Source organism: Peromyscus californicus, unplaced genomic scaffold, assembly GCF_007827085.1.
Source record: "Peromyscus californicus insignis strain IS unplaced genomic scaffold, ASM782708v3 Scaffold_10__1_contigs__length_136768540, whole genome shotgun sequence".
Taxonomy (NCBI): Eukaryota; Metazoa; Chordata; class Mammalia; order Rodentia; family Cricetidae; genus Peromyscus; species Peromyscus californicus.
The window spans coordinates 30157556-30180058 of record NW_026294391.1 but is presented as its reverse complement, the minus strand read 5'-3'; the positions used below and the strand labels follow the sequence as shown (position 1 = coordinate 30180058).

General features: G+C 40.5%; 1 pseudogene; it reads right to left on the bottom strand.

The window, feature by feature from the left end:
• The window catches only part of LOC128114095 (abl interactor 1-like), a 34165-nt pseudogene extending 12742 nt beyond the window's left edge, over positions 1 to 21423 (bottom strand).
• Positions 21424 to 22503: the final 1080 nt, after the last annotated feature.

The window sequence follows — 22503 nt, the reverse complement described above, 5'->3', positions numbered from 1 at the left end:
TACATACTCTTAACCACTACACTACCTATTACACAACTTTAAAAAATGAACTTGGAAGTTTTATTTCTTTTGTTGGTTTTAAAAGTCAAGGGTTTTGTTTACTTATTTATTTTTGTGTGTATATACTTAATGTTTGTACATTTTTGAGTGGGAGTGGGTACACGTGTATATGTGGGAACATATGTAGAGGCCAGAGAACAGTCTCTGATGGACCACCATCCACTTCCTTTGAGATATGGTCTCTCATTGGCCGAGAGCCACCATTTAAGCTAGGCTTGCTAGCTAAGTGAACCTCAGGGACCTGGGACCTGCATGTTTTCATTTCCTTAGGGTTGGGATTACAAGCATATGTCACCAGGCCTGGCATTTTTTTTATGTGGCTTCTGAGGATTCAGGCAGGTTCTCATGCTTTCAAGGCAAGCACTGACTGAGCTGTCTCCCAAGCCTGATTTATTTATTTTACTTTTGTGGTGCTAAGGCTCCCATCCAAGGCCTCAAGCATGCTATGTAAGGTCTCTGCTGCTGAGCTACAACCACAGTCACATACAATATGTTTTTAATATTAGGTCCTATATGAATATAGCTTTAGTTACTTTGGAAGATTCTTTGAGGTACAGCATTTGTACTTTCATTTTTTTAGCTCTAGCACTTGGCACACAGCCTGGTTCCAGAGGATTCTTGATAAATATTAATTGAAGGACTGAATGAATGAACTCAAAGCACCAGTGAAACTCCTTATCTGTTTAGAGGAGTAAACATTTACTCACCAACATGAGGGAAGGTTGCAGGCAGGAAGTGGCATCTGGCTTCAGTCTTGACTGGTGGTTAGGACTCATGGATGTGGAAAGGCATATATCATAGTTGCTTCTGTCACTGTGACAAAACACTTACCAAAACCAACCTGGGGAGGAAAGGATTTATTTGGCTTATACATTCTAGTCCCTGTCCATCATAAAGGGAAGTCAGGATAGGAACTCAAGGCAGGAACCTGGAGGCAGGGACTGAATCAGAAACCATGGAGCAAATGTTGCTTACTGACTTGTTCAGTGCTTGAGGCTGGATTCCTTAGTGTTTGGGGTAGTGCCACAGAGGCTGACTCTTATCAGGGATGCCAACAACCCAAAAGTTCATCACTCCACCAGGTTGGGTGTCTCAGCAGTCCTCAGCTGGTGCTGAAACCCTGGAAGGTTCCCGAGGTGCTCAGCAACAGCAACAATAGGGTAAATGTACTTGGTGGAATAGCAAACAAAAGATGAATAACCTTCCTTCTGCTGTGCCCTTATTATGTGGGCACATCCCTTATTGGGATGGGTCTTCTGGCATCAGTTAAGGCAGTCTGGACAGTTGTTCAGGTGAGGCTTCCTACTTAGGTCATCTAACTTGTGGCAAATTGACATTGACATTAAAATCAGCCATAATAGCATATTTCCAGTGTCTTTGTTTGTTTGTTTGTTTCTTTCTTTCTTTCTTTCTTTCTTTCTTCTTCCTTCCTCTCTCCCTTTCTTCCTTCCTCTCTTTCTTTCTTTTTCTTTCTTTCATTGTGTGTGTGTGTGTGTGTGTGTGTGTGTGTGTGTGTGTGAGAGAGAGAGAGAGAGAGAGAGAGAGAGAGAGAGAGAGAGAGAGAGAGAGAGAGAGAGAGCATACACATGCCATGGCATGCATATGGAGGTCCTAGGACAACTTTGTGCAGTTGCTTCTCTCCTTCCACCTTTATGTGGGATCCAGGGATCAAACTTGGATCATCAGACTTGCATAGCAATAGCAAGCTCTTTACTCACTGAACCATCCCGGACATTTTCTTATTCTACACTGTGTGCTGACTCTGTCCCTTAGGAAGTAAATGCTTGGTTGGAGGGCCTATATCCTATTACTTGGAGGGCCTGCTCACCAAAAGGAATATGCATTTCATTGCCAAGTGCCTAGGGTTATGGGTCATTCCTCCAGGGGCTGAGATAATGCTGGGGGGCACAGGGAGGCGGTACATGCTCGATAAATGCCCTCCCCAAAAATGTTTGTGAGGCTGAGGAGTTTGAGGCTTCTCTACCTGAAATGAGTTTGTTAGGCTGGGTCTGTTCCTGGAGGCCAGGACTCAGCATACCTAGAGAGGGGGTATACTTGTCCTGGAGCATAAGCACAGGGGAATTGGTAAACAGGCCACTTCTGGCACTTCCCAGATTTCAGGGGCTGCAGTCATTGAGAAGCACCTGTCAGAGTGAATCTTCTGGGGGGATCCAGCTGGAGCTTGGCTGCATGACTTGAAGAGCCCATCTCGTGACAAGGGTAGGGGGTGTTTATGGTAGCAAGGAAGACTATTGGCAGAGAATTCAGTGATGGTCTAAGGCTATAAGGAAAAGACTCCTGGGGCTGATAGCTTGATTGTGTAAGCACCATTGACAAACAGCCCAAGTACAATGGTTTAGGGATTCATGATGTTGTAAGGTTGGTGGAGGGCCTACTGGGCTCCTCTCAGCTGTGTACCTGCCCTGTCCTTAATTCTGATGTTTTAAACCACCATGGATCCAACTCTTACACAGCCACTGTGAAGGAAGCAACAGGAAGTGGAACTGGAAAATCCCAGACACAAAATATAAGCTGCATAGTTTTAATTTGCTACTTAATAACATCACAGTTTGGCATGTCAGTAAAGCTATAGCAGGGCAGTTGGATAGAACTAGTTAGAAGCACTTGTCCAGGATGTTAAAATCTTTGTTTAGAAAATCCAAAAAAAGGGAGAAAAAAATCCTAGTGATTATCAAAAGTACTCAAAGTATCTCATGTAAACCTATCTTCAAATTTTTTAATACATATGATAATTGTGTGTGTGTGTGTGTGTGTGTGTGTGTGTGTGTGTGTGTGTGTGTGTGTGTAACGGATGACCAAATCAGAGTATTTCTGTCTCCTCTAACATGAGATCATTTTGATTATGAAATTACACACTGAAAATAGTTTAATGAGTTTGAGGAATATAATAAAACTGAAAGGTATAGTTTATTATGTTAAAATTTATTTAAGAGACAAATATTTTTCAGGAAAACTTTATTGCCTATTAAAAATAATGGTGCTTTAGCCAACATTTTAGGAAAGTTTATGGATAGTCTAATTTGGAAATAAAACACTGTATTCAATTCTCTTTGCATGATGTAATAAAATAATAAATCAGGTAGAACAGAGATTGCTCCCTGGGTATAATGGGAAACTCTGGCCCACTGCTTAATTAATGCTCAGCTGCTAAACTGAAAAATAAGAATATTTTCACCTGTGGAAATGATAGAAAAGTTGAATCCTAGAAGTCACAAATTAAATGTTGCACTGGCAACTGTTTTTGTCCATGGCAACAGAATGTCTGTCTCAAAAAACCTGGTAGTGTCTGTATAACCCATGTGCTCCCATGGTGAGATGGAAGGCAGACACAGGAGGACCTCCAGAAGCTTTCAGACAAGCTAGCCTGGTGTACATAGTTGTAAACAATGAGAAACCCTGCCTCAAACAAGATGGACATCAAGGACCATCATTGGAGGTTGCTCTCTGACCTAGATACATGCATAGTGCGTACCCAAACTCACACGTACAAAAACATATACATATATATTATACACAAAGATGAAAACATCAAGACAGATAATTTTATACAGTATGATTGGTTTCATATGCATGATTTATTTCAAGTACATCATGTGCTTTGATCATTGATTTTCAAAATTAAGGAAAGAAATGTTGAATATAAAAAAATTATCAGATTTATGAGATTCAGAAAATCTCCAAATATCAATGTTTAACAGAAGCTGAAATGTGTATCAGCCATAAAAATGATATTAAGATGAATTACCAGCAGGATGGTGGTGGCACATGCCTTTAATCCCAGCACTTGGGAGGCAGAGGCAGACGGATCTCTGTGAGTTCGAGGCCCGCCTGGGCTACAGAGTGAGTTCCAGGAAAGGCGCAGAGCTACACAGAGAAACCCTGTCTAGAAAAACCGAAAAAAAAAATTGAATTACCTACTAGGTAAGATTACAATTTACACAGAGGTGTTGCTAGAATTTTTTGTACTATTGAGGATAGAACCCACAACCTCATACAGAGGAGGCAAGCACTCTGCCACTGAGCTACATCCCCAACTCCTATGAAAAGAATTTGATGTTGTTTCCTGTTTCAAATCATTGCTCACTGAGGTATTTAAGTTGGCAGTAATAGCCAGTGTCAATAAACAAATAAACAAACAAACAAGAAACCAACTATAGGCCATGGGTATAGCTCAGTTGGCAGAATATTTGGTTATCATGCAGAAAAACTTGGGTTTGATCTCCAACACTATATAAAACAGGCATAATGACACATGCCTATAATCCCAGCACTCAGGAGGTGGATGCAGAAGGATCATAAGTTCAAGCTCATCCTTGACTGTAGAGTGAGTTCAAGGCTAGTCTGGGCTATATGAGACCATATCTCAAAGGGAAAGAAAGGAAGAAAGGAAGAAAGAAAGAAAGGATAGAGAGAGAGAGAAAAGAGGGAGAGAGGGAAGAAAGAGAGAGAGAGAGGAAGAAAGAGAGAGAGAGAAAAGAACTTCCTAAAATCTTCTAAAAATAAATACCATGGGTTTGGATGGGAAGGGAGGTGGGGAGAATCTCTGAGGCGTTGAGACAGAGAATATTATATGCAATAATCTATTTTCAGTAAGAGAAAAGTAGCAAAAATTATTAGAATGATTGAATGAATGACTTAAGAAGTTTTATGATGTATACATACAGTTTAGAGAATAAAAGGATTCTATACATTTAATATATATTACTATATTTACATCTCTACATTGTCATTCCCATTGCTAAATATTTTCACTTCACTCCCGGGTACAACAAAGTTCCAGGTAGTTTTCTGTACTGGCTTCATCTTTTGGTGGCCACACATGAAACTGACTTCTTGGCTTGGACTCTGCACCCAGTTAAAGCTCTGCTGGTTCTCTGGTGTCACTACCTCAGACTGCCATCAGTCACAACCCTCTTGATTCAGTCCAGGCCTTGTGACCTCCCTTTGCTGGCAGGGCTGGCAGGGAACATTGCCACTGAGGGTCTCAGCAGGGCTTTTGGCCCGTCTACCTCCACCAATACTGCTTCTCAGGAAGCATCAAAATTCTTGGCTAACATGTCTTTTCCCAAAGGCCCTTTTCACGTCATGTCTTCATTTTAGCAATGGAAAGAAAAGCTTTGTTCTCTTGGAGAACTTCAGACATCAAAGGCAAGGCAGATGAGGAAGAATTTTGAGACCTGAAGATGATAGAATACATGAATGTTTTATGAGTCTACCTGTAAAGATTTGGACTCTTGAATTTGGGTTTTTGACTTATTCTTTTTACAAGACTTTTTTCGGGGGGTGCTCCTTTGCATTCATTTTGTTTGTTTGTTTGTTGTTGTTGTTTGTTTGTTTGAGACAGGGTTTCTCTGTGTAGCCCTTGCTGCCCTGGATCTCTTGCTCTATAGATCAGGCTGACCCCGAACTCAAGAGATCCACCTGTCTCTGCCTCCTGAGTACTGAGATTAAGGGTGTGCACCCTCATGTCCCCGCTTGCATTCATTGTTTTGTGCTTCATTAAATAGATTTTGCCAGTATACAGCCTTAAACAAGAGGAAGCTGCTGTCTGGTATATCACTTATTACGTTATGACAAATAAACTCATATAAACCCATATAAACTCATTCATCTGGGTAAGCCAGCTTTAAGACTCATAAATCTTAACATTGATTGCTATATTATCCACAATTTAGTATACATCAGTAATAGTCCATACAATAAAAACACTGTAGATGTAGGTGCTATAGATGTAACTCGGTAGAGTGCTTGCCTGGCATAGGAAAGTCCTGGGTGTAGTCTTCAGCACTGCATAAATGCTGGGTGGTGGCATATTCTGGTAATCCTAGCACTCTGGAGGAAGAAGCAAGAGGATCAAGAGTTTAAGGTCCTCAGTTACATAGGAAGTTCCAGTACAACTTGAGCAATATGAGACCCTCTCTCAAAAACAGGACAAACAAGCAGGCAAACAAAAGTCCACTAGCTATCATTAATTGACCCTTCTTGTGACAGGCCTGCGATACATATTATACATGCATTGTTTCATTGAAACCTCAAGTCAAAGTTTGGAGATTGACACTGTTTCCATTCTTTTGCGTATCGTGACACGCTGATATTCTATCTTAATTCCCTTCTTACCTTAATCTTGTCCCATCTGGGTCCCTGCTCTGTGTCCCAGACCCGTTTGCCTTTAACCTTTGGATTCTGTTTGGATTTGGCCAATGGGGGTCACCACAGGAGATTGGAAGACACTGGGTGTGGGGGAAGTTGGTCTCCCTTTACAATTATAATGTGTCCCCTGTCCATAGCTCCAGCTCTTACTGGGAGCTCATAATGTAGTTTTATCCTCTTCCCTTTCTGCATCAGGGAGAGCAAGTGTTTCCCATGTTCCTGGGTACTCTGACATGTCTGTTTGGCTCCCTCAACCCTGCCCATACCTCCATCTAGGATTTTTTGGTCACTGGTCATTACAAATTTCAGCTGTGCATGCCTTCTATTTCCGGTTGAGATCCTGCCCACTAAGGTAATATTTGGTCTCAAACCTATCTGCTACAGATCCTGACCATACAACTTCCTACTTACTACCATCTTCTAGAGTTTTGTTTGTTTGAGCTGTTTTGCTTTGTTTGAGAGAAGCTGATGTTACACATGAAGTTACCTAGTTTTCAGGTGTTGACTGTTTCGATTCTGGCTTTGGGACCCTCTACTGGGACTGTAGATACACATTCACAAGCACTGAGCTCGTCTATGGGTTTGCTGCTCCTTACTCATGACTGTGCAGTAAGAAAGTCTCAAGGGCTGGTATTCAGTTTGACAGAAGCACACATTATAGTAACCAGCAAGCAATTTTTATCCCTTTAACCAAAATAAACATTTGGGGGCATTTCTGGAAAATGTGATGAGCCAAATTTCAGTGAGAAGCTCTGCCCGTGGCTTTTGCAACGCCTGTGAAGGAGAGATTTTTTTTTTCATTGGTAATTCAAGGTGTTTGGCAGCTCAGTTGCACTGTTCGGAAAACTTGAATATTTAGGATATAATTTTATAGATGGATAAATGACCTTGTGTTTGGGTGAATTAACATGTGTTTGAAATGAGAGCAGAGATTAGAAATCCAGCCTTGGAATTACAGCTTCACATTGGCTCTCATGTTCTTAGAGGTTAAGTAAGAAAACATTTTTAACTACTTGTCCTGGGAGGCTCTATCTGTAGACATAACTCAGTATCAAATGATGTGTAAGGCACCCACACACATAATAGTTTTTTAATATCGTATAAATGCAATCCAGTTTTCCTTTTCCCAGCCCTCATGATTCATATTTTCTTAGCCACTGGGATTCTTACATATAGTTTCCGAGTTGATAGGATTGATGTTTTCCAACCCTATGACTAAGCAGTGATAGTTTCTTGTTAGAGCAAGAGCACTCCAGGCACCAATTTACTTCCTGGATTACATTCTACTGTGTGCATGTGTATGTTAAGATACTTGCGGTTTATCCAAGTCCACTTCTAGATTTTTATTCCCTTAGCAGGGGAAACAAACAGAAAACACAGATTCCAAGAGTGTCCAGACACAGGTTGGGGTTGTAGTTCAGTTGGGAGAGTACTTGCTTAGCATTCATGAAGTCCTGGGTTTGATCTCTGAATACAACTGGGCATGATAATGTACATCTGTAATCCCAGCACTGGGGAAGCAGAAGCAAGAGGGTTGAGGTGGGGTTCAAGATCACCCTTGGCTACATTGTGAGTTCAAGGCCAGACTGGGCTACATAAAACTTTACCTCAGAAATGAGTAAAAAGAAAGAAAGGATCCGGGTGGTGGTGGCACCTACCTTCAATTGCAGCACTCAGGAGGCAGAGGCAGGCGAAACTTTGTGAGTTCAAGGCCAGCCTCAGCTACAGAGTGAGTTCCAGGACAGGCTCCAAAGCTACACAGAGAAACCCTGTCTCAAAAAAGCAAAAAAAAAGGAAGAAGAAAAGAAAAGAGTACATAAATATAAGTCTATATTGCAGTTTTGAAGATATAGGGGTTTTTGTAAAAATCAAATGGGGTTATTAAACACTTATATACTTACTTTTAAATTTTTTAATTTCATTTGAAAGAATTCATGATCATTTAAGTGAATAGCTGTATAAGCTAGTAGCATTTTCAATGGTATTTTACAGACTGAGTAGCATTGCAGAGTTGCCAAGGTAGAAGACAATTACAAAGCATAGTTCCTAATTTTATATATATGGGGCCTACATCTCAAAGAAAGCCTACCTCAAAATCCTCACTGTTGCTTTCTACCTGAAACTTTGGGACTTTTTTTTCTTTCTCTTTTCTGTTTCTGTTTTCACTTTTCAATTAGCTCAGGCTGAACTAGAACTCACTATGTAGCCAAGGCTGGCCTTGAACTCTAATTGTACTGTCTCCACCTCCCAAACACTAGGATTCCAGTTGTCTATCACTACACCTGGCCCGTTACATTCCTTTAGGTTAAACTTTTAATACCTGTTGAAATGCTAGTGCCATCACTGAAAGGTTTAATATTAGATTGGAAAGAAAAAGAAAGAAGCTCCAAAAGCAGTGGTTAAAAGGTGTTGGTGTTGCAGTCCAGTGTTGCTAAGGAAGTTTCATGGTCACCAGAAACTGGGGTCCCTTTGTCTATTTACTTTATTATCCTAGGCATGAATACACATTCCATTTGCAAGCTCTGCTTAGCATCCAAGATGGCTGCTGGAGCTCAGGCCATCTGTTAATCCCAGAAAACAGGAAAGGAAGAGCATGCAAAAGGCATGTGATAATTTCTATCAGCTTCTAAAGGGATTTCACGACTGCTCTGTCCAGCAACCTCCCTTTACATTGCATTGGTCAAACCCAGCTACAAGGTAAGCTGGGTAGCAAAGTCTTGTCACTACTTCCTTTCTATCCATTGTCATCCAAAAGAAAAGTAACATATTTACCTAAGGAAAATAATGAGAAGTCTCACCACAGAAAGACAACATTTTCATCTTTTATTACTCATTTAAGCAGAAGTGTAGACAAAAGACTTGAAATAATTACTTTAGGACAGAATTAGAAAGCCCAGGGTCTGAGATGAAGAGAAGGAAGGAGCATTCAGACCATAAAACACATGGTTAAGAGAAGAATTAGTGCTTGGCACTTAACAGTTACTCATGAAGAACTTGTAGAGTAAGAGGGGAAGATGGGATGGGAGGGTGGGAGGGAAAAGAGAAAGGAAGGAAAAAACAGAGGTTAAGAAGATGGGAGATAAAAGAGAGGGAGAAAGTGAGGATGGGAAGAAGAAGGGGAGGGAAGAAGGAAAGGAGAAAGGAAGGGAGGGATAGAGGAAAAAGGGATGGATGGAAGGAAGAGAGGATGGAAACATGGGAGGAAGAGAAGAAAGCAATGTGGTGGTTTGAATGAGAATGGCCCCCATAGGATCATATGTTTGAATGCTTGGTCCCCAGCTGGTAGAACTGTTTAGGAAGGATTAGGAGGTGTGTCACTGGAGGCAGGCTTAGAGGTTTCAAAACACTCATGCCCATGCCATTCCCCGTGTGCTCTCTTCCAGCTTATGAGATGTGAGCTCTTAGCTAATGTTTAGTTGCTGCTCCAGTTACCTGCCACTGTGTCTTTGCTCAGCTATCATGGAGTCTAACCCTCTGAAACACTTTCTCAGTTGGCTTGGTCATGGTGTTTTGTCATATAGCAGTAGAAAAGTAACTAATATAGGGAGGAAGAGAGGATGGGAAGAAGAAAGAAGGAGAGGGAGGAAGAGAGGGAGGGATGGAAGGAAAAGGGGAATGAAGGGAAGGAAGAGAAAGAAGAAAGGAAAGAAGGATATTTTTGTGAATGCTTAGGAACTAAAGACGTTGATTTTAATTTTTCTGCTAAAATCCAAGAACCCAGGCTTTTGGCATTTAAGTAGTTTTGTACTTAAGGCCTTCTTGTTTGGAGCTCTGATACAGTTCTCTGTGCCTTGACAATGTCACATCATTTTGTTATCTCCTCTGGACTTCATCAACAAATTATGCATTCCCAATGAAAGTAAAAAGACTCCCAAGGAGGCAAATTGAGTACCAGGAAAGGGACCAAATTTTAGATATGATAATGGTGGGTGGCCTCCAAAGAGCCACAAACACACAGATAGGTAATACGTCTGTAGAATTAAAATTGGGAGACATGAGGAGAGGAAGGGGGAAATTAATAGGAAATAAAGGTATATTACCCTTCAAGGGGTGATGATGAAAAATGCCAAACTATTTGTTCCTTTCAGGCTAGGGAGAACTCTCATTTTGTGTTCCTCAAGCCCAGCATGGAACCTGAAGTGGGTAGGTAAATGAACACCTACTGAATCAATGCATAGATGTCCAAAGGAACAACTTGATATAAGAAGGAAGACATAATATCTCAGTTTTGGGTGGGCATCAGCCCTTACTTACTAGCTATGCCAAACAGCCAATAAACACTCTGCCTGCCATGGAATGTTTTCATCTAAAAGGCCAATGCAAAGACAGTTTATGAAAGAAAACAAAAATAAAGAGAACATTTAAACAGAAGAAAGGAAAAGAAAGGAAAACATTTTTGAAAGTACCAAAATAATGGAAAAGAAAAGGGCAACTTGGGAAATGTAGAAAACAATGTATTCCCCTGTACCTCTTCCTTGCATAAGTCTTCTCTTTTCAATTTTAATATTCTTTCCTTTTATACAAGTGGTCCTTCCTGGATTGAGGATGCAATTTTATTAATAGACTACTTGTATAGCATGCATGAGACCCTGAATTCAATCCCTGGACTGTATAATTTCATAATTCGAGCACCCAAAAGTAGAGGTTCAAGGTAATCTTCAGCTACATACTGAATTTGAGGCCCACCTGGGCTGTTAAAGATGCTGGACCAAAACAAAATAAACAAACAAACTAACTCACAAGTACACATCTAAGAAGACATGAAAAGTTCAAGACTCATTCTTCTTTGAGAAGTGGGGAGGATATCTGAAGAAGACGGGGATATCTGAAAGATATTACTCATCAACACAACATTATTTTATTTGAAGCAAGATTTTTGATGTGCGATAGTTTGGACATGTGAACCAAATGCTAATTATACAGCAATACCCGCCCCCCCCCCCACACTTGGCAAATGCCTTGCACCTCTGTAGAAATAATCTAAAGAGAAATATCAATGTGCAGAGTATTACAATTTGAATTATCTTTTTTGATCACCTTTGTTTCTTTATGTAGCCAAATTGTGTGGGTGTGTTATATTTTGTTTATCCACTCATCAGTTGATGGACATTTGGACTGTTTCTACTTTGGGGCTGTTATGAATAAGGCTTCCATGAATCTACAAATGCAAGTTTTAGTGTGAATGTATGTTCACATTTCTTTAATTATAAATCAAGGCCTAGAACTGCTTGACTGTATGGTACCTATATGTGAAGCTTTTTAAGGAATCTCCAAAGTGATTTCCAAGCAGCTACTGTATCTTACCTACCAGTAATGCATGAAGGTTTCAATTTCTCAACAGCCTCGCTGTTAGTCATGATTATCTCTCCTAATCATAGCCATGCCAGTGAGCATGAAATGGTTCCTTACTATGGGTTTGATTTGCATTTTCTTGATTATTAATGATGATTAACAACTGTCTCTATGCTCATTAGTTATTCTCTGAAGAACTGTCCAGTCAGATCCTTTGCCCACTTTTGAATTAAGCTGTCTTATTATTGAGCTGTCAGAGTTCTATTTTTAGTATATAAACCCCTTTCAAGATATGTGATCTGAAACTATTTGCTCTCATTTTATGTACTATCCTCTCATTTTATTTATCTCCTTTAAAGTACAATTGTTTATAACCTTAATGAAATCTAATGTATATAGTATTTTATTGTTGTTGCTTGTACTTCTTGGTTTTATATCAAAGAAATCATTGCCAAGTTCAAGACTGGGAAGATTTGGCCTGGCAAGATGGCTCAGTAGATACAGGCACTTGCTGTGAATCTGGACATCTTGATCAGTTGATCCCTGAAATTCACAAGGTGGAAGGAGAAAACTGACTCCTCCAAGTTTGTCTTCTGGCCTCCACACATGACTTGTGGCATAGACACACAATTAAGTTAAACAAACAAACAAACAAATAAATGTTTTTTAAAAGTCTGAAAAGAGCCGGGCGGTGGTGGCGCACGCCTTTAATCCCAGCACTCGGGAGGCAGAGCCAGGCGGATCTCTGTGAGTTCGAGGCCAGCCTGGGCTACCAAGTGAGTTCCAGGAAAAGGCGCAAAGCTACACAGAGAAACCCTGTCTCGAAAAACCAAAAAAAAAAAAAAAAAAAAAAAAAAACCCTAAAAAAAAAAGTCTGAAAAGAATTAAGTCTCTATTTTCTTCTAAGAGCTTTAATACTTTTGGCTTTTAGTTCCTACATTTAGTTCTTTGATACATTTGCAGTTACATGATATAAAGTAAGGATCCAAATTAATTCTTATTGCATGTTCATATCCAGCCATACCAGCACAATTTTGTTTTGTTTGTTTGTTTTTAAAGTAATCTTTAAAATTGCCTATTGAATTATTTTGGCTAGTTTCCTAACAATCAACTGGCTGTAAGTATAGGAATTTCCTTCCAGACTACAAATTATCTTCCACCGACTTATTCTTTTGACTTTATGTCATTACCAGACTGCATTGGTTGATGTAGCTTTGTCGTAAGTTTTGAGATTGTAAAATTTTAGTTCAGATTTGCTCTTTTATTGGAGATTGTTTCATGGAGTGTGTGCTGAGTCGTTTACATTTCTGTATGAGTCTAGATTTTGATAGGGATAGCATTTTAATGTCTGTTTGAGGGCCATTGCCTTCTTAACAAGATTGACTCTTCCAGTCCATTGACATGGTTGTGTGGACATGTATTTACTTTCTTTCAAGAATATTTTGCTGTTTTCAGACCTGCACTTTCTATTTCTTGCTTTCATTTTATTTATTTATTTATTTATTTATTTATTTATTTATTTATTTATTTAGCGGTTGCTATTGGAAGTGTAATTTGGGAGGGGAAGGGCTAGGACCGGGTCTCATGTAGTTCAAGCTGGCCTCAAACTTGCTATGTAACCAAGAGTGAGCTTGAACTCCTGATCCTCCTGTCTTTACCTCCCAACTGCTACAATGACAGCGTATCTGGCTAACTTTTAAATTTTCATTTTTTGGATTGTTCATTACAGATACAGAAAAATATAATAATTTTATAATAACCATTTTATAATAAAAATGCTTAAAGACAAATGTCTTGATCTGAGGGAAAAGTAACTGAAACATCCAGAGCTGACATCATCATCAGGTGAAAATAGCCTAATGGTTTATTCTATAACCTTTCCGGACTTGTTAGCTCTACTACTGGTTCTGCATGTGTTTCTTCAGACATACACCATTGTCTTCTACTTCAATCATATTTGGTAGTCTAAAGAGAAGCACTTACAGACATTTTCTCTTCGGGGGCCAAGTAGATTTTGTCTCAGGCTGTTCTGTGTTCTCTAAGTCCATCAAGAACCCCTAAGAAATACATTACTATTGTTCTAAAAATTGTCTATAATCCCCATTGGTTCCCTAAATATTGTTGAGAGTGGGTGATCAACTTCTTGTGATTTATTCCCTGAATTTTTCCCTTTTGCACATTAATACATTCATGTGCCTTTTTGCCTATTTATTTGTTGTTAGTTAATTTCAGCAATTAGAAAAAGAGAAGGGCAGCGTTCCTTTACCACAACACCTGTGCACCACAGGATATTTAGTAGCATACTATTAGATGCTAGTCCTCCTCCCCCACCTTTGTTATAACATCAAAAATATCTCCAGACACATCCTGGTGCACCCTACAAGGCAAAAATTATACTCTGCTTTGAGCCACTACTTTAAATACAAAGAAGATCTATAGGTAAATATAGAGATAAGCAATTGTGTCAGATGGATAGTGTTTCTATTTTTGTGTTACATGTGGGAATTCTTTGTGTTTATTTGCTCTAATGTCTAATTTAATGTCTAATTTTAACTATTTGGTTATCTAACTCATTAGCCTTATGTTCCTAACTGAAAATGTGCATGTGAGCAATTAATTTGGGTTTGCAATAACCAGTTTACCATACTTGTCAAAAATATTACAACATTTGAAAGAACTCACTTAGAAGGCTAATTTATTAACTATTTTTTTTAGCTTTATTAGAGTCAGTGACATTCTTGAAGAAGTTGTTGGGAAACAATGGATGTACTTAAGAAATTAAGCATGTGGCATGTATGTATAAGTGTGGTTTAAATTGTTTTAAAGAACATAATTATTACAGTCCCTGTAAATTTTTGATAAAATTCAACTGTATTTATAAGGCAAATAGTTGAATTTATGATTTGAACTTAAAAATTTAAGAACAATCTCAGCTTTAAAATTTGTTGATTTAGTTTGAATTGAATATTATTTCCAAGAACAAAATTAGCCTCTGAATAATATTTTCTTTGTACAAAAGCCATGGTTGAGGACACAAAGGAACTCCACATTGACAAAGAGAAGCTTGTTGCTTCAGAAGGGGTGTAACCAATAGTTTTACACATTGTCCCTGGGGCCTCCAAGGAACAGCCTTATGCCCTCTAGTCCTCTAATTCCACAGACTCACTTTCTGGAAAGATAAATAAAGCATATGATTTAAAATGAGAAAATTGAGAGTGTAGGGATGAGCGTTCCCTCCAAATCAGGGAAAACGAAAACTATTTAAGCTCTTAGTACTGAGCTATCTTTCCAGCCCCACACAGAACATTTTTTTTAAAAAAAGAATCACATAACAATTTTATTGAAATGCATATTTTGAATTGTTATCAAGCACCCAGATGATGCAGTTACTACTGAGTTGGAAACCATACTCTGATAGCAAGGTTCCAGATGAACCATACCATTTCATTCTCACAATAATCTTGTGTACTGTTAATATCTCCATTTTACAAGTAGGGAAATCCATTACTAGGGAGAGAGAGTGGTTCACTCAAGCACTGGATCTGGTATTCTGCCTCCAGAACTGAGTTTAAATTGCACTTATCTAATTAGAAGTTCTAGTTAAGCTTTGAAAGTTTTAAGAATTTGTTTTAAAGGGTTGGGGATGTAGCTCAATTGGTAGAGTGTTTGTGCAGCATGCACACTGCCTTGGGTTTGATCCTTGGTTATACAGGAAATTTGAGACTAGCCTAAGAAAAATGGGATACTGTCTCAAAAGTTTTGTTTTGAGGAGAGAAAAAAGTCAGGATAATGTGTCAATATTCTCCTTAGCCAATTTAAAAAAAAAAGATGTAAGAAGTCATTGTATAAAGTGTCTACAACAGAATTTCTCATATTTTCATGTGCAGTGAGGATCTTATTAAAATATAAATTTCTATGTAATAGGGCTAGACTAGGACCTGAGTTTATGCATTTCTAACCGCCTCCCAGGGGCTATCCCTAGTACCACACTTGAAGTAGTAAGAAGTCCAAAGTTCAGACTTTTTTTTGTTGTTGTTCTTTGTTTATTTTGAGGTACTCTAGCCCAGGCTGAACTGGAATTCACTTTGTAGCCCAGGCTGGCCTTGAACTCATGGTGATTGTCTTTCATCAGCCTCCCTTGTGCTGGGATTAGAGATATGAGCAAACATGTCTGACTCACACAGTTCTGTTAACTAACAACAAGTTATATCCATAACTGTCATAAGCAAATAACAAAAGAACTTTTGCTCTTATAAAAGAGGATGAAGAGGTGAGGGGGATCTTAGCTGGTGACATTTCTTGCTTATTGTCATGGGTGCTGAACAAAGCTTCTGTCCTCAGAAAACTCACCGAGTATGGTATTAACTCTCTTGAAATTAGGATTCTTATGTCTTCATGGTGGGTTCAAGGACTTTGACTATTTTGAAATACACCGAGAAACTTCTGAAGATTCTTGGTCAGTTTAGGCCAGAAACAAAAAGGAAAAGTAAATTGTTAGACTAGCCAGAAAACGACCTTATCAGTAACTCACAAGATGGGTTTGGTGAATTCTGTGGTAGATGCTACATTCAGTGAGCTTGGAAGTTAGGGTTGTATTGATTTCTTGAAAAACATAAGCTCTACCTAATTAGTAGTTCTAATTACCTAGAGTGCTTTAAAATGTAGATAACCCCAGCATAGATACCCCCAAATTCTCTGAGGATGGGCTCATGCATCAATGTTTAAGTTCCCCAGGTGAGCCCAGTGTTTAAGTCTAGGTGCCACTCAGTAGGTCATTCCAGTTCTTTAACAAGTAAGGAAATAAATGGACGTTCCCCAAGAGTGAGTGCTTACTACAAAGAACCCAAGCTTGCTGTGCAAGACTGGGTCCTCTCAACATCCTGTCATCAAGGGGGAAGGCACTCCACAGGCTCTGCCCTTTTCTGTGAATCGAGCAATGTTACTAGAGGATGGAGAGAGATTTTCTTTTATTTTTTTATTTTGCAATACAATTCAGTTCTACATATCAGCCACGGATTCCCTTGTTCTCCCCCCTCCCGCCCCCCTCACCTTCCCCCCAGCCCACCCCCCATTCCCACCTCCTCCAGGACAAAGCCTTCCCCGTGGACTGAGATCAACCTGGTAGACACAGTCCAGGCAGGTCCAGTCCCCTCCTCCCAGGCCGAGCCAAGCGATCCTGCATAGGCCCCAAGTTTCAAACAGCCAACTCATGTAATGAGCACAGGACCTGGTCCCATTGCCTGGATGCCTCCCAAACATATCAAGCCAATCAACTGTCTCACCCATTCAGAGGGCCTGATCCAGTTGGGGGCCCCTCAGCCATTGGTTCATAGTTCATGTGTTTCCATTCGTTTGGCTATTTGTCCCTGTGCTTTATCCAACCTTGGTCTCAACAATTCTCGCTCATATAAACCCTCCTCTTTCTCACTAATTGGACTCCCAGAGATCCACCCGGGGCCTAGCCATGGATCTCTGCATCCAGATCCCTCAGTCGTTGGATGGGGTTTCTAGCACAACAATTAGGGTGTTTGGCCATCCCATCACCAGAGTAGGTCAGTTCAGGCTGTCTCTCGACCATTGCCAGCAGTCTGTTGTGGGGGTATCTTTGTGGATTTCTGTGGGCCTCTCTAGCACTTTGCTTCTTCCTATTCTCATGTGGTCTTCATTTACCATGGTCTCCTATTCCTTGTTCTCCCTCTCTGTTGTTGATCCAGCTGGGATCTCCCGCTCCCCCAAGCTCTCTTTCCCTCGACCCTCGCCCTTCATTACCCCCACTCATGTCCAGGCTGTTCATGTAGATCTCTTCCATTTCTCCATCATTGGGCTATCCCCATGTCTTTCTTGGGGTTCTGTTTTCTAGGTAGCCTCCCTGGTGATGTGAGTAGCAGTCCAGTCATCCTTGTTCCACATCTGGTATCCTCCTATGAGTGAATACATACCATGTTTGTCTTTCTGAGTCTGGGTTACCTTACTCAGGATGATTTTTTCTAGATCCGTCCATTTGCCTGCAAACTTCATGATGTCATTGTTTTTCTCTGCTGACAGTTTATATTTAAGGCAACTTTTATAGCGCGGTTCACCCATCGGTTTGCGTCGAGAGATTTTCTTTAGTGGTCTAACTACTGGTGAGGTGCTCAGGCTCCTATCAATGAATCCCCCACTCATGCTCTTGTAAGCAACCCTAATGAAACTCTTGGTTTTTAAAAAGGGACATGAAAGTAGAAGGTGGGGGGGGGGCTTGTTGGGATGAGGAAGGGAATCAGCAAGAGTGGGAAGGGGACAAGAGAGGGTAATGGGGGTGAATCTTACCAAACACATTACTTACATGAACGAAAATCCACTGTGATGCATAATAATATATGTTAATAAGAACAAAGAATCCAGGTCTCCTGATTGGGTACTCTGCTGAAAATAAGCCATTGTTCTGCAGGCTGGGGTTGGAGAGAAATGTTTAAATTTCTTTACAAACAAAACAAAATGTAATCCTTATGAAATGATCAAAAAAGTGACTATTAGTTTGCCTACCGTTGCTGTGATAAAACACTGACCAAAAGCAACTTGGAGAGGAAAGAGTTTATTTGTTCCCATCACAGTTCATCATTGAAGGAAGTCAGGGAAGGAACTCAAGCAGGAGCAGAGACAGGAATTATGTAGGAAAGCTGCTTACTGGCTTGCTTCTAAGCTCATGTTAGCCATCTTTCTTATATGTCCCAGGCCCACCTGCCTGGGGATGGTGCTGCCCACAGAGAGCTGGGTCTTCCTATATCACTCAGCAATTAAGAAAATGCCCCACGGACATGCCCACAGACCATTCTCATAGAAGCAATTCCTCAAATGAGGTTTTTCTCTTCCCAGATGTGTCCAGCATGATGTGACAAGCAAGATCAGCCATCACAGGAACACTTGCTGAAAAAGACTAAACAATATTTAACTTGAAATTAATTTATCTTACTTTGAGAGAAGAAAGGATAATATGGTTGTGCTTTCAGAGCCGAAGGAGGATTGTAATGAGCTTTGTAAGCACACAAGACTGTTAAGAGATGGTAGATATGATGAGTTTTAGCCCAACATTCGACTTGGAGGATAGACAAAAAGGAAAAAGAGAAGAGCACTAGATAAGACAGTTACAGAGATTATAGTCTGAGAAAAGTGTGGCCCATCACAGTAAGGTAGTCCCCAGCTTCAGAGCAAGTGTGTGTTCTGAGCTTAGCCCGTGCTTCAATTCCTTCACCTTCACCAGACTAGGCAAATCGGAATCAGAGTCTGTCCCTAGGACAGAAAGTCGGGGTTCTCTTTCTTTTCTGTGGTTACCATCTGGGATCATATAAGCTGGAGGTATTTGCAGCCATGCCTTATGGTGCTTAGCATGGAAGAAGCCTTCGCATAGAAGGACATTGAGATGGGGTGGGGCTAGGGAATGAGAAAGAAAGTGAAAAAAAAAAACCTCCAATAAGATAATTCGAATTCCTGTAATCAGAATCCATCAAACCTATGTCATTCCCAGACATAAGATCTGATAAATTCCCTTTCTTACTTAACCTAGTTGAGTCAAGTTTCTGTCACTTGCACCCAAAGAGCCCTGACTCAGACTGACTGGTTATAAACTCATTAAAAGAACACCCTACAAAACCCTCTAGGTTCATCTACTACAGGACTTTCAGAGTAGTCTCTGAAACAAGTACCCTATGTCTTACTTGTTAGAGGTACAAACCCTAAACCTACTGAATTGGAAAGCCTAGGGTTGGGGTCCAGCCCTTAGGCTTAACAAGTCATCCAAATGCTTTCATACAATTAAAGTTGGAGATACATTGTTCTGGTATTTCTTTTACATGACACATGAAAATGAGATCCAGAAATGAGCATTAACTTACCAAAGGTCACTGACCTAGTGAGTGGTGGCCCTCAGCCTTAGGACCCTCTTAGTAAGCCAACAGCTGTGGGTCTGAGAAAGGAGGGTCACTTGGAGTTCTGAGAGAAGTAACACATGGGTTGGCAAATAACGGGGAAAATATTTTCGGTCAAATAATACAGTATGGTTGGAAACACTTGCTGTGTGTTTCCACAGGAGTTTGGAGAACATTTTACTCATCTTGTCTCCCCAGCTGAGCCAACAACAATGTGTTAAAGCTCCATGGCCAATGGCAGGAATCCAGGAGAGTCCTTTTATGGGCCAGCAAAGAGGAATTTCTTAGAAAAGCTACAGAAATTATGCTACTATCACATTTTACTTCATGGAGTGAAGAGCCAGGAGAGCGAAGCACAAAGCAGGGGACTGGAGCTATTCCTGAGTGCCACCTCTTGTCCCAGGGGCGGGAGGGGGGGACGGACGATAACACTGGAGACTTGGAAAATAACTTATGCTTTTAAGCTTTCTCTTTTCAGGTGGAGGCACAGCAGCAGTGTCCCCAGAAACTATTTGGCAGTGTGCTTTCCAGTGACTTCCTGAGTCTTTACTGGGTACACAGTCTATCAAGAGATAAACTGAAGAGAGGGGAGTTCCTGGCACCAGTATCTTTCACTTTAGTCTCCCATCATCCTACTCTTGAGTGTATAGATAGCCATAGTAAGGAATCTAGGGAAAGTTCAATTTTAGCAGTCAGCATACATGCTTGATTTGAGCATCTACTCAAGCAAGGTTAAGTCATTCAAGGAGGCACTTGGTTAAAAGAAAAACAAAATTAATCACTGCTTCCCCTCTTATGAATCCCCAATTCACAGGTTTAGTTGTCCACTAGTTATTTCTATTTTATCCTATCTTATTCTAGTTTTCTTGAGACAAGTTCTCATGTAGCTCAGGCTGGCTCCAACTTGCTCTATAGCCAAGGATGGCCTTAAACTCCCAATCCTCCTATATCTACCACCCAGGTACTAGGATTACAGGCATTTGTCATCAGCCCTGGTTTCATTTTCAGTTATTTATTGAATGTCAGATACGTGCCAGGTGCACATCTTGTGGTACTTTGAATAAAAATGGCCCCCATAGGTCCATAGGGAATGACACATTATGAGATGTGGCCTTGTTGGAGTAGGTCTGGCTTTGTTGGAGGAAGTATGTCACAGGGAGTGGGCTTTGAGGTCTCAGATGTTCAAGCAAGGTCCAGTGTCTTATTCTTCCTTCCTGCCACCTGAGGATCCAGATATAGAACTCTCAGCTACCTCTCCAGCACCATGTCTGCCTGCATGCCATCATGCTTCCCATGTAATAATAATGGACTAAACCTCTGAACTGTAAGCCAGCCCCAATTAAATATTTTCCTTTATAAGAGTTGCCATGGTCATATTTTCTCTTCACAGCAATAGAAACCCTAATTAAGCATATCTAGACACTGGGGACATGGGAACAACAAAAATAACTTTTAAAAGCTTAACCCTCATGAAAGTTAGCTTCTGTTTCTGGGAGGAGATAGACAATAAACAAAACAAGTAAATTAAATATGTTGGTTGGAAATTTGTGCAGGGAAAGGAAGCTGAGGCTGGAGAGGGAAGGGGTTTGAGAATAGAAATTGGGAACAATATCTACTATGGTCTTGGTCATCCACTTTTAAGAAAGATCTAATCCAGCTACAGAAAGTTTGGAAAAAGAGACTTGAACTATCAATCAAGAACTAACTACTAGTTGTATAGATCTATTCATATATACTGGGATGTATTGTATAGTAGATATCAGCCTTCCTTTCAGTGAAGCTGGAAGTTTTCCAGCCTTCCTTGCACTGAAGTTTGAGACAGGAAACTAGTATGGGTCAATTGATTATGTGAGGTGTGTTACTTCTGGCCCCAGACATTTAAAAGCTTACCTCTTTCTACTTTTCTCTTCCCTGCCTCAGCTATGTTGGATGTGTGAGTTTCTGACAGCTTCCCTTTGAGTTGGGGGATGTTATCCTGTTCTACCTCGGGGTTCATATTAGGAACGATACGTCTTTGCGCAGTTTAGAGTTGCCACTAGGGTCTGGTCGGACTTTGCTTGTCAAACACATCTACTCTAGCCAGAAACAGGTGTGAACAACATAGAGAGCAGAGCAAGCTGCAGGTCTTGCTCTCTGGGCACTTAGGTTCTAGTTGACGACTAAAATTACAAGGTTATGAATGACAGTTGCAGACAAATTAGGGCTATGGGAATTTGTGGGCAGAAAGGAGCTATGACTGCTGCCTGGCATCCTGGGATTGTCACACAGTGCAGAGTTTACAGAGCAGAGGCAGAAGGGCATTCAAAGAAGAGACAGAGTTCTAGTTTACCCTTGAGAAAAGTGTATGATTCAAAAATTAAATGGCCTTTTGAAGGGCAAGGATGTCAAGCAAGATGTAGAGCAAACATAAAAATAAAGCAATGGGAAAGGGTAGGCACAGTCTAAGAAGAATGTATGAAGATTCCAAGTAGAATTGAGGATTCACATGGGGGCCCAGGTTGAGGACAGATTCCCAAAGCGCTCTGAATGCCATGCCAAGGAGTCTTGGCTGGATCCTGCACATGAGAGGGAATGGTGGTGGGGAGTGATTTGGGAGGTCAATGAGACCATTTACAATTGCAAGACTGAGGCATATGTTAGGAGGCTGCTGCCACAGACAGCAAGAGGGTGTGAAAGCATAAGCCAGGGTAATGTAGTACCTCTTCCAGAAGAGTAGGAAGCATAAACTAGGAGCACCAGCCAGTGTTTTATGGCAGAAATGCAGAATCTCAAGCATTACTCCAAATCTGCTGAAGCAGAATCTGCATTTTAACGAGACATTTTCCCTCCTAGTGCTTGCCATTGAACTCAGGGATTGTGGATGCATACACAGGGGTTCTACCACTGAGCTATATCCCTGTTCTTAGCAAGACTTCTAGATGATTCATAAACATGTTAAAGTTTGAGGAGAACTAGTTTGGTAGATAGCAGTTGGTGGCTATTTTAGATCACTGGGGCTAAGAAATTTTAGAATGGATACTTCTAAATGACAAATTTATTTCTCACAGTTCTAAATGCTAGAAACTCCAAGACCATG